Raw genomic sequence first — 7,447 nt, forward strand, 5'->3', positions numbered from 1 at the left:
CATGTGACCATATAAAAGGTCCTTTACACATAATATACAATTATACAGATTATAGGGGTACAGTGCAGGTGAGCCCTGGGGACGTGCAGGGACTCAAGCTGATAGGACTGTGAGATGCATATCCTAAACTGGGACATCACACTAGAGGGACCAGCATACCCTCACAGGTGGTAGGAAACTACAGGCTTTATGGTCTCAGTTTAACCCTATGGCTGATAAATATCCTCTACTGACCCTGCAGCTGAAAGCAGTCTTTTTATTTTTCTCTTAAATGAGGGGGTAACCCTAAAGTTCAGACCGAACCCATTATCCCTATTTATATCACATATCTCCAGAGTCCAGATATGTATGAGTAGACCTGTATAGGAACTAGAGTGACCAGCATGCCCTGGCAGGTGGCAGGGAACTACAGGCTTTATGGTCTTTGCTTAACCCTATGGGTGACAAATATCCTCTACTGACACTGCAGCTGAAAGCAGTCTTTTATTCTCTGTTAGGTGAGGGGGTAACCCTAATGTTCATACTGAACCCATCATAAGTTCCCCTGAGCCCATTATTTCTACTTTATATCACTTATCTCCAGAGTCCAGATATGTATATATGCACATTTATCAAGAATCTAAAAAATCAAGACAAACCGGCACTCCAGAAATCTGAGTGTAAAAATTTATTCACCCATAAGTGTTACAAAAATGACAACGTTTACAACATTTTTGTAAAACTTATGGTTAAATACAATATTACACTTGCATTTCAGGAGTGCCACCACTTCTCCTTTTTTGATTCTTGGACTTGTTCTAGGCAGGGGACAAATCTTGTGACTCTGAGAGCCCACCGTAGGACTATAAGTCCCAGCACAGTAACGGTTAAAAAAAATGTTTTATGCACAATTATAGATATTACAAGCTCTACATCTAAAAGCTACATATTTATATGTTTTAGACTCAAAGTTTAGTGTTGTTTAACCCCCTCCAGGAAACATCTACATATTATTTGCCTTTTTTGTCCCAGTTTTCTTTTCATATTGATTATGTCCCCCTCACTGTCTATCTCCGGCTCTCCCATAGACATGCATGGAGGGGGCTTTGTGCCGTAGTCGACGCATTTCATTCATGCAAAAAGTCAAGGCGCCGGACAGGAGATTCCAGCGATTGGACACCCCCAGCATCTTTCTCCCCAGTATGATGCCTATATGATGCAAGTATGAGGGAAGTAGACAGAGGAGGAAGATGCAGGAAACACATAGGGGGATATTCATCAAGAGTGGGGTAGGTGAATGTCTTTTTACCTTATTAATTCATGTGGTGGAAACTGTGTACCTGCACCAGATTTATTGCATGGTGCCGGGCAAGTGATAAATCTGGTGCTGATCACATTTCTTACTTCAGTAGACCACTTTGTATGGTGATTCCTGTGCGACTCTTTGTGCGACTTTTTATCCTGTGCGATTTTTTAAATAATGCTGTTTGCAGTCTGTTTTGTAAGCCAAGTCAGGGCTGGTGTACATTCACCCCAAAGTGCAGTTGCGAGAAAAGATGTGACAAACTGAAAAGTCGCATATAATGAATTCCTGACCACTGCCTAATATCAACTGAAATCATGACTTGGTATGTTCTTTTAGATAAACCTTCTAAAGCAAAAGTCGCAATGAAATGTCTCAAAACAGCATCTGAGACATATTGTGAGACAAATGTAAAACACGAAACCAGGGTAAAACCAATGATAAATTCCCCCCATACTGTCAAACACTCTGTGGTGTAAGCAATAAGAGTGAGAACATGAAGTATATAAACAGATACTTAGGTAAATGTAGGAGCAAGGGGTATAATTACTTTGAGGGACAAAATGTGGGCACAAGGGGAATACATTTACCTTATTGGGGCACAAAGGTGACAGCATCACCTTATGCGGGAACATTCACCTTAAGGTAGCACAAGGAAGATAGTATTAACTTGCGTAGGATCAGATTCAAATTCACAAAGCAGGCATATTCCCCTTAGGGAGGCAACAAATTAGGGAGAAGGGAATGATTACCTTGTGGGGGCACAAAGGGGGACAAGATTATGTTGTGGGGGCACACAGGGGGAAGCATACCCTTATAGACACACGTCCACCTTATAGACCCACAAGAAAAACAGCATTAATTTGTAAGACTAAAAAAGGAGGCAGCATCAGTTTTTGGGGGCACAATGGGGGCAGTAGCACCTGGTGTCGGCACTAAAATGTCAGTATTCAGCTGAAAGTTGCAGATGGGCTGCAGTGGGGTCCCTGAACTGGTTTTTAGAACCAAAAACAAACCATAATTGTTTAGCCACACCTTTGTATTTCATGTAACATATCAAAAAGTGGTGTATTTCTGAAGAACACTGGGGCAGATTTCTCAATGGCTCGCACCTTTACTTTGGCCAAAATTAGGTTAATCTTTGCATATTTTCAAGACACGTGTTTAAACCCCTTGATGAAACAGCATATTTTCATTTTTGCATTTTAACCCCTTCCCGACCTATGACATACCTGTACGTCATGGGTGGCAAGGTGTTCCCGACCCATGACATACAGGTACGTCATGAACATTACTGCCGCTACTCGCGGCACCCCGCAGCGCCCGGAAAGATGGTGGCTATCACTGATAGCCAGCCATCTTACCGTGCGACCACGTGGGGTTTCATCCCCCACCCCCCCCCCCCCCCCCCCCCCCAGCGATCGCTGCTATCAGCTGGTCAAATCTGACTAGCTGATAGCAGCGTTTCGCTATCAGAATACTTAGCAGCGCGGTGTGTGAGTCCCGATCACGGGGATCGGGACACACACCGCTCTGCTAAGTGTCCCTGACCCGTCCCCTGGCGTCACTTACCCGTCGGAGCGGTGTCCCGAGCGGTCCCGGCGTCCTCCGAGCGGTCCCGGCTGCGCTGCGTCCCGGAGGTGAGTTTCCGGCAGCAGTGCGGCATCTTCATTGGCAGCAGTGAGATCGCCGTAAAGCGATCTCACTGCTGCCTCTGAGAGTTTCAAAACTGCAACTCCCAGCATGCCCAGACAGCCTTTGGCTTTCTGGGCATGCTGGGAGTTGTAGTTTTGCAACATCTGGAGGTCCACAGTTTGGAGACCACTGTATAATGGTCTCCAATCTGTGCTCTTCCAGATGTTGCAAAACTACAAATCTCAGCATGCTCAGTCTGTCCAGGCATGCTGGGAGTTGTAGTTCTCTAACATCTGGAAGAGCACAGATTGGAGACCATTATACAGTGGTCTCCAAACTGTGGACCTCCAGATGTTGCAAAACTACAACTCCCAGCATGCCCAGACTGCCCAAGCATGCTGGAAGTTGTAGTTCGGCAACATCTGATCCTTCAGATATTGCCGAACTACAACTTCCAGCATGCCTTGGCAGTCTGGGCATGCTGGGAGTTGTAGTTTTGCAACAACTGGAGGCACACTAGTTGGGAAACATTGTCCGTTTCCTACCTCAGTGCCTCCAGCTGTTGCAATTGTTGCAAAACTATAACTCCCAGCATGCACTGACAGACCATGCATGCTGGGAGTTGTAGTTTTGCAACAGCTGGAGGCACACTGGTTTGGAAACACTAAGTTTGGTTGCAAAACACTTGAAAGTTTATTACTTAACTTAGTGTTTCCAAACCAGTGTTCCTCCAGCTGTTGCAAAACTACAACTCCCAGCATGCACGGACAGCCAAAGGGCATGCTCGGAGTTTGCAACAGCTGGATGTTTGCCCCCTCCCCCCAATGTGAATGTACAGGGTACACTCACATGGGCGGAGGTTTACAGTGAGTGCTGCAAGTTTGAGATGGCGCAAATTTTGCGCTGCAGCTCAAACTTCCAGCGGCAAACTTGCTGTGAACCTCTGCCCATGTGACTGTACCCTAAAAACACTACACTACACTAACACTAACCTAAAATAAAAAGTAAAAAACACTACATATACACATACCCCTACACAGCCCCCCTCCCCCCAAAAAATGAAAAACGTCTGGTACGCTACTGTTTCCAAAACGGAGCCTCCAGCTGTTGCAAAATAATAACTCCCAGTATTGCCGGACAGCCATTGACTGTCCAGGCATGCTGGGAGTTTTGCAACAGCTGGAGGCACCCTGTTTGGGAATCACTGGCGTAGAATACCCCTATGTCCACCCCTATGCAAATCCCTAATTCAGGCCTCAAATGCGCATGGCGCTCTCTCACTTTGGAGCCCTGTCGTATTTCAAGGCAACAGTTTTGGGACACACATGGGGTATCGCCGTACTCGGGAGAAATTGCCTTACAAATTTTGGGGGGCTTTTTCTTCTTTAACCCCTTATGAAAAGGTGAAGTTGGGGTCTACACCAGCATGTTAGTGTAAAAAAATAAATTTTTTACACTGACATGCTGGTGTTGCCCTATACTTTTCATTTTCACAAGAGGTAAAAGGGAAAAAAGACCCTGTAAATTTGTAACGCAATTTCTCCTGAGTACGGAGATACCCCATATGTGGGCGCGAAGTGCTCTGGGGGCGCACAACAAGGCCCAGAAGGGAGAGTGCACCATGTACATTTGAGGCGATTTGCACAGGGGTGGCTGATTGTTACAGCAGTTCTGACAAACGCAAAACAATAAATATTCACATGTGACCCCATTTTGGAAACTACACCCCTCACGGAATGTAATAAGGGGTACAGTGAGCATTTACACCCCACTGGTGTATGACAGATTTTTGGAACAGTGGTCTGTGAAAATGAAAAATAAAATTTTTGATTTGCACAGTCCACTGTTTCAAATATCTGTCAAACGCCAGTGGGGTGTAAATGCTCACTGCACCCCTTATTAAATTCCATGAGGGGTATAGTTTTCAAAATGGGGTCACATGTGGGGAGGGGCCCACTGTTCTGGCACCATAGGGGCTTCCTAAATGGGACATGCCCCCCAAAAACCCTTTCAGAAAAACTCACTCTCCAAAATCCCATTGTCGCTCCTTCCCTTCTGAGCCCTCTACTGCGCCCGCCGAACACTTTACATATGCATATGAGGTATTTCCTTACTCAAGAGAAATTGGGTTACCAATTTTAGGGTGATTTCTCTCCTTTTACCCCTTGTAAAAATTCAAAAATTGGGTCTACAAGAAAATGCGAGTGTAAAAAATGAAGATTTAGAATTTTCTCCTTCACTTTGCTGCTATTCCTGTGAAACACCTAAAGGGTTAAAACACTTACTGAATGTCATTTTGAATACTTTGGGGGGTGCAGTTTTTATAATGGGGTCATTTATGGGGTATTTCTAATATGAAGATCCTTAAAATCCACTTCCAACCTGAACTGGGCCCTGAAAAATTAAGATTTTGAAAATCTTGAGAAAAATTGGAAAATTGCTGCGGAACTTTGAAGCCCTCTGGTGTCTTCCAAAAGTAAAAACTTGTCAATTTTTTAATGCAAACACAAAGTAGACATATTGTATATGTGAATCAATATGTAATTTATTTGGAATATCCATTTTCCTTTCAAGCAGAGACTTTCAAAGTTAGAAAAATGCTAAATTTTCAAAATTTTCATGACATTTTTAGATTTTTTACCAAGAAAGGATACAAATATCAGTGAAATTTTACCGATAACATAAAGTAGAATATGTCACGAAAAAACAATCTCGGAATCAGAATGATAAGTAAAAGCATTCCAGAGTTATTAATGTTTAAAGTGACAGTGGTCAGATTTTCAAAAAATGCCCAGGTCATGAAGGTGAAAATGGGCTGGGTCATGAAGGGGTTAATATTTACCTCTTCTCCTTCTACAAACCATAATAAAATTTCCAACTACAGTGCCATATGATGGCTTGTTTTATGCAGAACCATTGTATTTTGTAGTAATGTCACTCGTTTTACAAAAAAATCTACAGCGAAACCCCCAAAAAATTTGAGTAAAAAACAAAAACAAAACTTTGTGCCTTGACCCTTGACAATACCAACTTTGTTGACAAAATGTCTGGAAGGTTCAGAGATTAGGAGTTTTAATAGCAGGATGTATGCCACTTAAAGAGGACTACCCTGGAAGGTAGAAGGCAGTAGTGGATAGTTACAGAAGTCTAAATGCCTCAGCACTATAAGAAGTGGGATAAATTAGGAAATACTCTGCCTATATACCCCAACAAAGGAATGACTGTAAGCCTAATAGGTTAAAAGTCTCTTTACACCCTTTGGTTTTAGACACACATTTATTAGTGTACTTGCAGTATTTTAATAATAATTAATAAAGTATGACCATTTTATTTAAGGGGTCCCTAAGTGTAAAGGGAATTAGTCCCCTGGGGGCTGGCAGGCATTTAGGGGTTTATGTATTTTTTTCATTCAGTTACCCTGGGATTCTATTTGGGTTCATGTCCATAGCAACCAATCACAGCTCAGCTTTCATTTCTCCAATTGCTCTGGTAAAATGAAAGCTGAACTGTGATTGGTTGTTATGGGCAACCAAAACAGTTTCACTTTTACAAAGATCTCTAAATCATAGTACACAGTAAAAGAACTCAGACATTCATCTTTTATTGTGATAGTTTGTAAACTTGTAACAAATGTGTAACATATGAGGTGACCCAGTACAGAATAACGTTTTCTTCCTTTCTTTCTCCTTCTTCCAAGAAGGGGCTTGAAGGCCGAATCACCATTAGAGGAGGAGAAAAGCAACCCTGAAGTTGTGAAGGGGAGGGAGATTTAAAAAAAAGAGAGAGAGAGAAAGAAGAGAGACGAAGAGAGGAGAGAAAAAAAAAGGAAAAATGTATATTCAGTTCTTTTTATATTCATAGCTATTGCTTCATTTTCCCCCTTTCTTTTTATTTCTCCCCTTTCTCCCCTTTCCCCGGCTTGTCGGTCCCAGACTGTACGTATTTAAAGTTCCAGACTTTGACAGACTACCCACTGACCTTCCAGGATGGTTTCCAACCACTCCAAAACTGTCAAAATTGTGAGGAATTTCCGGGCTATACAGTTAAGCACTCTGTTTTTTCTCCTTTTTCCCTTCACTTCATATATATATATATATATATATATATATATATATATATATAAAAAATAGGGGAAGAAGAAGGAAGGAAGGGTATACATATTTAGAGGATTAAGACCCTTTATTTCACCTTTAGTAATATTATTAAATTGGTTTGTTCCTTCCCTCCTCCACGCTTCTCGCAGAGACCCTCTCCTTGGAAAAAAAAAAAAAAGTTTCACCTAGAATTTTTCCTCTCCCTTTCTAAAAAAACAATAATGCATCGGAAGGGCTACAGACCTGCAAGCATTACAAAACTTCTTATTCACATTCCAACCCTCCTCCCTTCCACCCATCACCTCCCCCCCAATGGCACTGGAGGAAAAAACAAAACAACAACACTATTTTAATACATCAACCAATCTTATTGCATCCTCTACTGGCATACATTTTATCCAACTGTCCCGTATTGAATTACATTTTTTTAGGCCTC

Source organism: Hyla sarda, chromosome 5 (genome assembly GCF_029499605.1).
Source record: "Hyla sarda isolate aHylSar1 chromosome 5, aHylSar1.hap1, whole genome shotgun sequence".
In the NCBI taxonomy this organism is placed as follows: Eukaryota; Metazoa; Chordata; class Amphibia; order Anura; family Hylidae; genus Hyla; species Hyla sarda.